We start from the raw sequence: 13,208 nt of genomic DNA, 5'->3' as shown, positions 1-13,208 counted from the left end.
AGATGGGAGGTAATCAAGAGAATCAGTGTTGCCTGGGGTCCCTTTATCCCATCCCAAAGCAGACATCTCAGGTAGGTAGGATGAATCATGCCTGATCATTAGTTATGTAGAGACATTAGATGCATAAAATTAGGGTTAAGTTTACCATTGAGATTTCCATCTGAGTAAGAAAGCTTCATAATCTATGAAGAAAAGAAAATATCCTCATGGATTTACTATTTTTGTCCTACCAAAAGCAAACATTATTTGATTTGCCTCTTGCAAACAGGAACGAGAATTAGAACAGAGAATAACTTTAGAGACCAGAACTCCTGAAGTCAGTAAAAGTGATTTCTGTGAGCATTGGTAAGTTTTGAATCAAGCTTGAAAGAATCAGATCTTTACACCAAATACCTGCTTGAGATAGAAGCAACGTCACACTTTTTAGCTTTGGTTTTCTGCCCCCCCAGACTGGCTGTTTGCCACCACAAGATCCCCACTATGCTTTGCCCCTTTGCCCACCTGCATTTGATCTGGAGCTGTTGCTGAACCTTCTCAGCTGTGAAGCCGTGGTGGATGGTGGACCAAGACCACTTTCACAGAAACACATTGGATTGTTTTTCTAAAATCAGATTAAGTTCCCTAAACCTGTGTGTGCAGAAACATGTCAGGAAAATGTGGGAGGGAGAGCAGAAAGGGACAGATACACCTCGGGGAGGCATTGCTGCCAGTGCTTCACCTTGGGTAAAGCATGAGGGTTTTGATCATGCATGGGAATCTCATATGTTTGATGGCCTGATCACCCCTGAGCTCCCACCCTGCCCCAAGTGCTTCTTGGCACTCTAAAAGAGAGCCTTTGTTCCAAGTATCATATAATGAAAAAATCCTTGGTACTCCATGGTAATGTGAATCACTTGATCCAATATTTAGCAACTGAAACAGGTGCCAAGCAGTAGAGTTATTTGGGCATTTTCCAGAAACATAGTTTATCGTTGGGAAATGCCACTTTGTTGAAAGGGAGATTTCTCTTGGGAACATGCCAGTTTTGGTGAAATTTTCTTAAGAAATGTTTCCACGGTAGGATAGGATTTCTGGTGAAAATGACAGAGAGAGAGAGAGAGAGAGAGATGTTTTTGCTCCTTTAGGAAAGCCAGTAGGTTATTGTTAGGGAACCTGGTGAGGTCAGGACATCCAGATCCAAATCCATACCCAGACCACATCTTTGAACTACCCAGTTATCTGGTTGGGTACCTGAGCAGTCCATTGCTGTTCTCAGCTGACTTCAGCATCCTCTATAAGAGCTACTCTGCATTCCCCAAATAATTGTTGGTGTAGGAATATGAACCCTAGTCCAAATGAGGCTTCAGACTCAGCCAAGCTCCTTCTCCTTTCCTGGCCAAATATTATTTATTCATTAGGAATGTAGTCTTTGGAAGGAGTAGCTATTGCTCACTTTGCTTTAGTGTGTGCACCCAATTCTCAACAGCTGTGCCTATGCAACACCAAAACTTGTACATGTGTCCATGTTTACAGCCATGCCTCGTTTGCCTTCCCCCACACAGCAGCCTGGTGGACACCTTGCAACTTGCATGTTGATTAAAAAGTGCTGAGCAGCAAAAGGGGAGCCAAAAACTTTCCACATGTTCTGGAGGACACATCCCAGCTCCACCTAAATCCAGTAGAGGACCCTGGTGAAGGTCCAGTGGTGGGTCTGGTCTGAGATGCAAGCTAAGGGCCATCTCAGTAAAGACAGCAAATGCACACACTGACCTCAACAGGAGTTAAAGACATGGATCACAGTGGATGACAGCTGCTAGGGTTGTGTGGACCACTTATTTAAATGAATTAATTGAAATTAGGAATAGTCTTATTTCTTTAAATTCAGTGAGGGGTGCTAGATATCAGCTTTGGAGTTTGGCGTGTCTCTGACATGTCCAGCTGAGTGAACTTCTGACTTTTTTACTGGTAAATTTCCATAGTTTTACATTCTTAATGTCATCTGAGCAGACAAAGACCACAGACCCTTTTTTTTCTTTATTTTTTTTAAGCACGAACCATTTCATTATACCCAGAGCTCCTGAATGAACCACATTGTGGGCAATGATCTGTGAGAATTTTTAAAGTTTTCTCCATGGAGTAAACATTATTTGCAAGTACATCATCCATCAGGGTTCTCTGAGGTATTGTAGTGATCAGCAGCATAAACAGAATGTTTTTTATCGTGATTCCAGCAGGCTTCTTCCTTATCTACAGACCCAGTGCTTTGGATTATGTAGGAAAGGGTACACAGAAAGCTTACAGCATCTGAAACTTTTTCATTTTATTTATCACTGCCTCATGTGTCAAACTGAGGCAGAAAAAGTATATTTATATACTCAGTTATGAGGACAGTTGCTGAGTCAGAAAAAGTCGTTTTAGCAGGCCAGGAAGGGGAAGTGCAAAGACTGGAACAGTTGTTTTGCCTTTCTGATTTCCAGTTACACCACTTGACATGCCCCCAGTCACGAGAGGACAGAACAGGACAGAAACTGAGCAGTGGCTGCCCCGGCCCCACTGCAGCCTTAGGGTTGGCTTGGACAGAGCGGATGCTGTGGGAACACAAAGGGTGCTGATAAAAGTGGAGTAAGGGATAGAAAACCACCAAAGGGAAAGTCTTTGCCTGCCAGAGCTCCCACCATGGCCCTGCTGGTAAAGACAAACCAAGTGGTTATTGCCACTGTCATCTCTCTTTCACAGTGCCACTGGTGTTTTGGTCTTGCCTTAAAGGGTGAATTCTGGGTTCCACACCTGGCACAAGCTGCAGTCAAAACTTGGCAGTTTTGAAATCTCAAGTTCACACCCCCCTCACCCCTTACATACCCGGGCAAATATGCTTTTTCTCCTAATGCAGCAACAGGGTCTTCAGGAGACTAATAGTTTATTGATTTTTTCCCCATTGGTAAATTTAGTAGAGGACAGACAGATGGAGGATTGAAGCAATATTGTCAAAACAAACAGATGATAAAGAAGATTTATCTAGCAAACAGCTCACTTTAAGGCATTAGTTTGGGGCAATCTATGGAGTGTAAGGGGAACATCTATCCTCAATTTTCCATCAGTTTCTAGTCAGCCTGTACTGAAATAAAGCTGGACTGAAATTTCATCACCATGTGGATTGTCATCTATAGTATGAGCATCCTAAATATTTATATTTGATCATTATTTTGCAGTCCCATGCTTTAATACATTTACATACACTTGCAAATATTTAATAAAATACACATGTAAAGTTAAAATAATGATTTTTAAAGTCCCCTTTCTAAAGAAATCTAGACATTTATTGCTTCCTTTAGTCATTTTGAAGGGAATATGACAAGAGTTTCAAAGGACCAGACCTCTATTGCATAGCTTACAGACAATGTCTTAACGACCACCAAAAGTTATAAGACAATAGCTTAAAAAAACATGTGATGATATCCAATCCTGATTAACAGAACACTTAAGGACAAGCCTAAGTTACACTTTTAACAGCAAAAAGTTAAGTTTGTCCTCGAGTCCCTCCCTGCCCCAGCAGCTGAGCCAGGTTAAGGGGCTGCAGGGCACCATTACCTGACACACCAGGCCTGACCCACGTGTCCCTCTGCCATCTGGCCTAGTCTCAAAAAGCATTTTCATCTCTCCCCAGCAGGCTGGAGCCACACCTGGAGCCCCAGGAGCCCACCTGGGAATGTGACAGCTCAGTGGAAGGGCAGCAGCTCAGTCTGTCATCACAAGGAGGTACCAACCATCCACACACTGCTTTTCTTCAGAAAACTGAGTCTTTCTCCTTCTCTTTCTCTGAAAAGCCATAACAAAAAGGAAAAAGTGTTTGTTTAGATGAGTCTGTTGACATGTAGCTAAGTGTTTGGAATTAAGGCAATACAGAATTTAAATTGTGGTTATTCACTTTACACATTGGAGTAGAGCTCAAGGTTGATTGCAGATATTTCAGATACAGCCAAAACACAAATTCTAACTTAGGTCTAAATCAACTGCTTGCTTCATATCATAAAAGGGTCTAAAATATATCTATATAGAGGTCAGCAGTAAATCTTTATTTATTCATGAGCCTGTGTCTCTACTAATGGCTGTTTGCAAGTATAACAGAAATGAAACATGGTCCTTTTTTCTCTGACTTCCTACTTGATTATAGCAAGATCCAATGAAATAATTGCTGCAAAGATTGTACAACTAAATGCCTGGCTATTATTTTCATAAAATAAATAATAAATATTATTTATTTTATGAAAATAAATCAGGATCAATTCCATTGGTTTAAAACATGGCTATAAAATTCACATGAGTGGCATCAGCACCAGACTTTATATGCAGTACATTCAATTTCTATGTAAGTTTAAGCTTTGAGGAACTTCAATCTTCAGAGCAGCTTATCTACCTGAACATTGATTCCTCCAGAGATCCCAGCTGCAATTACAAACTCCAAAAGAACTGAGCTATGAAAAATTTGGAAATACCACTGAGTTTTTAAGAAGTTCTCAGAGGTTCAAGTATTTGGTACAGATTGCATTAAAGCAAATTAATCAGCCTTTTGGGTAAATAGGCAAAGTTTTTAGGCAGGAATGAATTAAATGTTATAGATATACCTATTTCTATGTAGATATAGGTAGATATAGATATAGGTATATAGATAGATCTATATCTATTATAGATACATATATATATATACGTAGATATATGTGTATGCATATATGCATATATATCCATATGTATATATATAAATAAATAGAATAATTTTCCTTGTTTGTGCTGATCCTGAGGTCTAGATTTCTTTTTTCTCCTGACACTAAAATTAAAAAGACAATTAAACCCTCTAATTTTCCAGTCCTGCTTCAAAAATGCTTACTCTATTTTAAAACTTCCTCAAATTTTAGAGAGAACAAAAATGCTTTTCCCAGGAGTCCATGCACCAGAAAGCAGAGCAGGAATGGAGGAGTTCAAGGAAATATTTCTAAGTCAAGCCTGTAGTGCAGAATGAACTTCAGCCAGATGTGGAGTTCTGCTGCTATTTTTGTTTTTTCACTGTTGAAAAAAAAATTGTCATTTCATCAAAATGTAAACTCAGCAAGGAAGCCTGCTTATTTGTTTTCTGGACAGACTTTGGAACGTTTATGTGGGCAAAAGTGGAACAAAAGCAGTTACTGTCTTTCTCTGAAGCCTTATATCTGGGGTAATGGTTTGGAATAAATGTGGTAACCAGTAGGTTCTATCCTTCTTAAGTTATAGATAAAACCAAACCTTGTTTTTCCAGCATTTTCCTGCCTTATTTATTTCATTATTGAACTTTACAAAATAAAGACCTTGTCTATCCTTGCATATTGGACAAAATAGGTTTGAATGGGGGCTTCTGACCTGTGTTATTTTGTAAACAATCACCTCTTTGATTATTTCTGGCTGTTGTCGACCATCCCTCTGGACAATTTGTGAATGATGAGTTCAATGCAGACACTCAGAGACACTGAGTGACTCTGCTGCTGTGGGAGCCACCCTGGAGCAGAGATTGGAAACATCCCCCAGCCAGAGAAGGCTGCAGGTGCCATTTCACCACAAGGACTCACTGCAAGCAAAGACTAAAGATGTGACTTCTCTCTTTCAAGGATAGAGATGAAGACTGGAGCTGACCCTAAGGAATTTGCTCTTCTTAAAACTTTCTGAGCCTATAATATTAGGATGGGTGTTGGCTATGCTGGAATTACCGTGGCAGTCTCTAGGTATTTAAATGCCTAAGCCCCAGCCTGTTCCTGATTTTCTCTGTCTAGACATGGACTCTAGGATCTTTTATTACAGAAAAATCTAATGCAGTGTTTTCTATCAACCTCCAAGCAGTCCATGCCAGGCTGAAAATCTTTAATTGAGAATACTTTGGCAGATAACTGACTTTGGCCTTGCATGCAGAGGGGCAAACATTGGAGGAGGGGATCTGGGGACAGGTGCTGTTATTCTTGGATTCACAACTCACATCTGCTGCAGTTTTAAATATTGCCTTGCTTTCACTCCCCAGCCTTCAGCTACTTTAGTGACTTCAGCTCCCAGCTCCAAATTTAACAAGTTTCTATAATCTGTCTACAGCAAACCTGGGGGTTTTGACTCAACACGAACTTGCAGAACGTGACACAGACAGTTAAACCCAGCCAAGGAGGATTTGGGTTTGTTTTCTCTCCTAAAAAGAAGCTGTAATCCATTCAAAGTATTACCAAGGTATTTTGGAATCTAGCTAACTCATTTCTGAAGTTCACACTGAGGTAATGTGTTATTAACCTCAATTGTTCTGTTTTAATCTTCTCTGTCCATGGGAACAAAGTTGAGTTTTGGCTTTGGCTTAAAAAATAATCATCTACCATCCTGACAAAACTCAGAAGTGAATGGAGCTGTGTGAAGGAGAGGACAGCAAAGGACATGGGGTGCTGTATTCTGCTGAGGCAAGAACCAGAAGGATGAGCACTATTTTCCAGACCATTTAATGCCACAGGCTCATGTGTCATGGGCTCACTCGAGTGAGTGGAGGTCGCACCTCTTACCAAGAGTGTCTGATCACTTCTGCCTTTGGTGCTGAGTGGTTCACCCACCCTGGGGTGCTTCCAGATTGGAAAGCAGAGGCAGCCCAGAGGGAGAGGAGGCTGCTCAGCTCCCCACTCTTTGAGGATTAGTGTAACTGGGTGCCTCCAGCTCCTCACAGATGCCATCCTTTAATCCTCTGCTGTATTCAAAGGACCAGGGACCATGACAAACTGATAGTGACTGTGGCTAAAGAAGTTCTCCAGAAGCCACCAGCTGGCACTTTTCAGCAGTAGCAATAATCCAGGTTTACTGGCCAATTCCTTCTGAGCTGATTTTTCATCATGTAAAATGATTCTGCCTGCTCTGCTGCACTGATAGGGAGAAGCAAACAGGAGACAGAAAACAAATGGGAAATGCCAGTTGGCACTGAGAGAAGTGATGTTCTTGGTATGGAAATGCTGCTGTTTCATGGTATTTAGCCGGCCCCAGGTCAGGCTAGAGTATCTTAAAGACCTTTCCATCTAGGAAATATGGATTACTATTTTGCAATTTCCTAACAAACAAACAACAACCAAAAAAATCGTTTACTCATGCAAAATATATCAGAGCAAGTGTCACAATCTGAAAATACTTTCACCAGTTCACTGTCCCTCCCTGCAGCAGGAAGGAAAGGGTGGGCAGGACAGATGTCAACAGGAAAACATCTGTCTCAACACCTGGCAGAGCTACAAGGTGAGGATGTGGGTGGCAGCATCTTCCTGAAGGGAGCCTCAGGTCTCAAAAGCCTGGAAAACAGTTCTCACAACTATGCAATAATTTGAAAATAACAATGCAATATATTCTGTGTAGAGTCTCCATATAATTGCTTGTATCTCTTCACTCTGTCCTCTTGGCAAGGAGATCCAGATGCTGATTTAGCTGAAGTCTGCAGATTTCACAGTCAATTTTCTGTTTCCTGTGAAGTGGTTTCTGCCTTTGTCTTTCTCTCTCCTTAATTAATTCTGCATCATCCAACTGCCCCTTTTGGCATTCCTGATTTTTAATGGTCTTAGCTTTATATGGTTTTCAACGATAATCCTTAAAAGTGAAGTGTATAGCTATCTATTTAATCCAGCTTTCTGCCTTCCTTCCTTTTCATCTGTGCAATATGAGTCGCTCCCATCTTTTTTTCTGCAGGCTGCCAATGCCAAAACAAAGCTAGTCCTATGACTCTGGTCATACATTTTTAATGAATTTTTGTTTCATGCTCACTATTCCATTCTTTTTAATAGATTTCTATCTTTCTTTCATGTATCATTTTTTATAGAGCTTTCTCGCAGGTCTCCCTGCTGAGACTCTTTAACAGCAAAGTCTCAGAGAAATAGAAAGACTCACATCAGGCAGCCAGGGACAGGCTGGATCCAGTGCACAGGTCAGCTGGTTCCACTGGCGTTCCTGGGAGCCCAAGTGCTCGGTGCTGCATCCTCACCCAGGTCCAGCACAGCATGAAACAGCTCCACAGCTTCCTGCTGCAGGAAGCTCAGGTGCAGCTGGCTCAGAAGAGTCAGAGTGAGCTTTTCTGTGCCATCACGCACTCCACCCCATGGCATTCCTCCCCAAGACAGCTGCCTCTGGGGAATGGCTGTCCAGCCACCTCCTGCAGGATTTTTCCAAGCAGCATTGCATAGACCATAACCTTGTCCACTTTTCTGCCCCTGTCAGGTGTGCTTAGAAGAACATGCTGTGCATGCTTATACCTTCCATTCAGGCCTAGTTCATGTTCATTCAGTATTTTGTATTTGAACCTCTGTCTCCTTGGTTTGTCCTCTCCCAAGAATCCTGCAAGTGCATTTTTTTCAAAGTCCTTGGGAGGAGTCATTTCTCCACTACAATTCTGTGACATTTCAATTCCCTACTTGACTGCAATCAATAAGGGGCAAAGTTTTTGGATTCTGGATATTTCAGCATTTCTGATAAAATAAGTATCAGTCTTTTTGGATGAAAGAAAGACTTCACTTTTCTCTGCCAGAAAAGAACCTCATAAAAATCTTTTCTTTTTCTTCTTGCCTTGCAACTTTTGAACTGAAATATCCATTGCACAGAGCTGAAATAAATTGGTCAGAAAACTTCAAATGTATCACCTTCATCAGGACCTTTCTTTAGCAGCTAAGCCCAAAACCACTGCTATGTCACTCCATTTTATTCCTCCAGCACAGTACTATCAAATCTAATTTTGGGGGCCCTCCATGGACCACAGTTGGCTTATATCACATATCACATCTCTGTCGCCAAAGCCATTCTGTCTTTAGAGCCTATTCAGGTAGAAAGACTTATCCAATAATCCATATTGAATTGGTTGGGATACTAATCCATGGCTTCATGTTTCATTTCTACTGGATGTGACATTCAAAATATTATCATAATGTGTAACTGTTCTGCCTCTGAAGACATTTGAAACGACTGGATGCCATCTCACAAGAAAAAAGAAAAGAAAAGAGAAAAGGTCTAGGGATGTTCTGTGATGAAATGCAATTTCTATGCAAGAAAAGCAAGACTCTTCCAATATGCAAATATGGATTTTTCTACGTACATTATTTCACACAAGTATTTAACTTAAAATTTCTTAACTTCAGGTTTAAGCTACCAAGTCTGTCTCCTTGAAGTACAATTATACAAAATCAAATGTCAGTAAACATATTTTATGTGGACAATCTGTTTCCTGGAATTCATGCAAAAATATTAGAAGAAAAGAACATCCTCACAGTGGTTTTAATTTTTTCTATAAAGAAAACTAAACCTTATGGAAAATTCTGCAAGTATATTGTAAATCTGGCTGTTCTGTTGGCTTCCTCTTGCAAATTCCAAAGTGATAGGGGGGACTTTGCACACAATAGAAGCTGATATTTGAATAGCTTGCATGAGGTTTTGCTGTTAGCATCTCAGCCTCAAACACCCGGCAATATTTCCATTTCCCCCAAAAAAAAAGTTTAGAAGGAAAATAATTCAAAATTGAGTTGTCTGGAATTATTTTTGGCCTGAACTTGAATCACCTTTGGCATTAAACATGCCTTTCATTTTGGCACTTGAACTTTGCTCAAGGAGATGGGGAAGAGCACAGGCACAGTGCCACGTTTCAGAACAAAATACCCATTTTACATTACATTCCCACTGCCTGTATCTAATTGCATGTGAATATCTGACAGGAAATGGAACAGGATACTCAGCATTCAATGCTTTTAGGAAACAGATAATCGGTAAATTGGTCTTTGTTATCATTAAAGGAACAATTGTTTTACTGGACTGACCAAAACCAAATTACACCAGGGATGCCAAAGAATACTGACAATCTATACTCTGCTTGACAAAAATGGGATAATTCTATCTCTGGTTTTTTTCCTTTTTGATTTTTGCTCCATTTCTTTCCCTTCTCTGATGCTCTCTCCTTGTAGGTGCATGACTGTAAGAAAAAAAATATTTAACTTCAAATGCTCTTAAGGTAATTAGCTGTCGCATACAGGTTTTACTTATTGCCCAGACAGGATAATGTCATTTTTAACAAATTTTCATGGTTGGCCCCACATTACAGAAATTATCTGTGTTCCTAATGATCATCCAACCTTTGAGATAGAAAATGGCTTTGTACTTTTTGAATATTTTGAGAGAGTGATCTATTTAAATACCAGTAATCAAGTGGTTCAAAGATGTGGGAAACTTATTTTTTTCCCATACTTCCCTGATAAAGATATGAGGGGAAAGAATGCTTTCAAAAAGAAGATTTCCAAGCAGACACTCCACCTAATGATAACAGTAAATTATTTTCTTCTGAAACTCTCCCTTAAACAACTTTCTTCTAGACAATTCCAGGGTTGTTGGTGATCCCACATTTGAGAAAAAGATCCTTTTCATATGGGCACTTCCAATCATTGCTCAGCTTGATGGAACCTAAAAGGTTGTGGTTTGTGGCTGGGTCCTCTAAGGTCCATGACTGACCTACTTGATCTTTCCTTTCTCCTTTTTACCTAGAAATTATATCCCCACCTGGCTCAATTAATTGCATAAATTACTGAAATTACTGAAGCATTTTTTGGGTATTTTTTTTCCTTGTCTTTATGGGGGGATCAGAAAAAACAAGCACATCAGCTGGGTGGTAGCTGTTCTTTCCTTTATTAAACAACATGATCTGCAAGTGATGCAGATACCGTTGGAATGGATATGGTTTATGTACCCACCATGAACCCAGCCCAGGAAATGTAGTGCTGTTTTTACAGAGAGTCATCATAACTTGCCATCTTGCCCAGTTTTGTTAGTGTTCATGACATTAAAATATAAAACACCTGTTAAGGAGCAAAGTTAACTGAATGATACAACTCAGCAGGTAAAATCAGATGAGCCCAGGGGACAATTTGAGGAGCTTCTGCATTTCTAAATAATTTCCCTTAAAATAAGAAAAGGAAATAGTGAGGAAAAGAGTACAAACATCTAACAAATATATATGACTTTAAATAAGGCTTGTGGGCAGCAAGATTATATTTTACTTTGTACATTCCTGCATGAGAGAAATAAAATATTTATATTAGAAAGTAGAGGTGTAATTTAGATTAAACCATTTGAAGACTGATATGCCAGATGACAATGAATTTAATAACTCTTCGTAGTTTTCAGCATCTGTAACAGTAGGATAGTGAAGGACTTCATTAAAATTTACAATGCCCCTGCCAGACATTGCTATTAGACAACACTAAAAGGAAGGTGACTTGCCCAAGGTAGTACTACATTGACTTCATAACTCATAAAGCTCAGAATTCTGAGTTTTATTCCCTGGTCTAACTATAAACCCTGAACTGTGCCAGCCTGGTCCCTCACCCAGAGGTCTGGCAGTGCTGGCAGGGTTGCACATCCTGGTGTCTATGGGAGTAATCACATCTTTTTGCTGCTTCTGTCTTCAGACAATTTGGTGTGTCTCTTGCTTCTTAAACACCATCTCAGCTGGAGATGAGCTAATTTTTGTGGATTTTCTATGAACAACATCAAGTCCAACAGTCCCTGTCTGATGGATGACTGTGGCAGCTAAGAGACAGTGCTGCTGCACAGAGTGAGAACATTGGCTTTTTCTAGTAGGAGCAGCAACCACGAGCAGCTCTGAGAAATGACACAGATGTCCATTTGTTTTTTAAAGATACATTAATCTTTCAGCAAAGTGTTTCTGAAGTTGTATTTGGACTTGGCTTTCGCTAGTGTCCCACATTGCTAATTGATTTTTCTGACCTTCCCAGCCCGTATGAAAACAGGGCTGCTGGGGCTGCTGAGGGGAAGCACTGTTTGCTGCCACAAGAGCCACATGGCTGGCAGCCAGCAGCACAATTACACCACGTGCCTGGAATGATAATTGAGCTATTGCTCCCCTCTTCACTTTTAACCTTGTTCTTACCATTGATGCAGCCTCAGTGTGACAGACTGACAGACAAGATGGGCCACAAAGACTTATTATGATGACACTGCATAGAAGGTCCTCTGAAGGCACCACAGTGAGAGTTCACTTGGGTGCACCCAAGGAGGAAATAAGACAAATAGTTCTTATTAATAATTATTATTGTTGCTGCTACTGCTGTTACTGCAGCTACTACTATTACTGTTATTACTTGCTGCACTCAGGAAGGATCTGGGGGGTGATAGAGATGATAGTTTCTACTAAGCAGAGAGCAGGATGGACAAGAACATCATGTCCCAGGAGGAAGATCTACCATTTTTCATTCCTTCCATCCCCTTTGTACAGCTTTTACAGCCTCTCTCATGGCTCTGTTCCAGTTTTTTGCCTTCTCTCAACCCCATTTTTCTGTAGCCTGACCTCTACTCACCATCTCAGGGGCTTGCAAAACTCCTGGGGAGCCTGAGGACAGTTTAAAAAGTTGGATGTGCAACAAGGAATGAAGTTCTAAGCTGAAAAATTTAATCAAAAGTGGGCCACCAGTAAAGAATTTGGCAGAATTAGGCCCTTTGGAGATCTATGGTGTTCAAGTCTGTATAGCACATAATGAGAGACAGTCCCTTTCCTCAAAAAAAATTTACAGGCAAAGATCCAGAGAGGAGAGCAAAGAATGGGAGGTACATGCTGGGAAATAATAAAGAAGGACACAAAATGACTTTCTTTGACAGAGAGAAAACTTTGCTTTAAGATTAGAAATGAGGCAGAGAGGGTAAACAGTGGTGAAAGAGCAAAGCATTTAGTATAGATATAGACTGATTTAAGACTTCACATTTTAGTATCCCTATTTTTCAGAGCACATTTTTTTTCTTGGAGTTTCTTGGGTTTACTTTCGTTTGTTGGGTTTTTTTAGGGGGTTTTCTTGGGGAGGTGTTTTTTTTGGCATGGGGTCTTTTTGATTTTGTGTATGTGTTCTTTGCGGTTTGGGTTTGTTCTCCTTTTTGTATAGAAGCTGCAGAACTGTTCCTTTCTAAATTTTACTTCTCTTTAGGGAGGATTTTTTGCCTTTTAGGTAATGAGATTTTTTTTTCCAGTAAATTCCCAAGATTTTCTCTATCTCTAGGCTGAACAGGTGTAAAAATACATCTACATTACTTTAACATTTCTAGTCTCATTGCTGGATCCTTTAATCAATACTTTTCCTGTTTTACACACATCTCATGGGTACCAGAACAGTAATTTTTAGGCACAAATTTAACATAAATTTCAGTCCAAATTTAATAATAAAATAACT

Source organism: Molothrus ater, chromosome 1 (genome assembly GCF_012460135.2).
Source record: "Molothrus ater isolate BHLD 08-10-18 breed brown headed cowbird chromosome 1, BPBGC_Mater_1.1, whole genome shotgun sequence".
NCBI lineage: Eukaryota > Metazoa > Chordata > Aves > Passeriformes > Icteridae > Molothrus > Molothrus ater.
Note: the sequence above shows the minus strand (reverse complement) of the source record.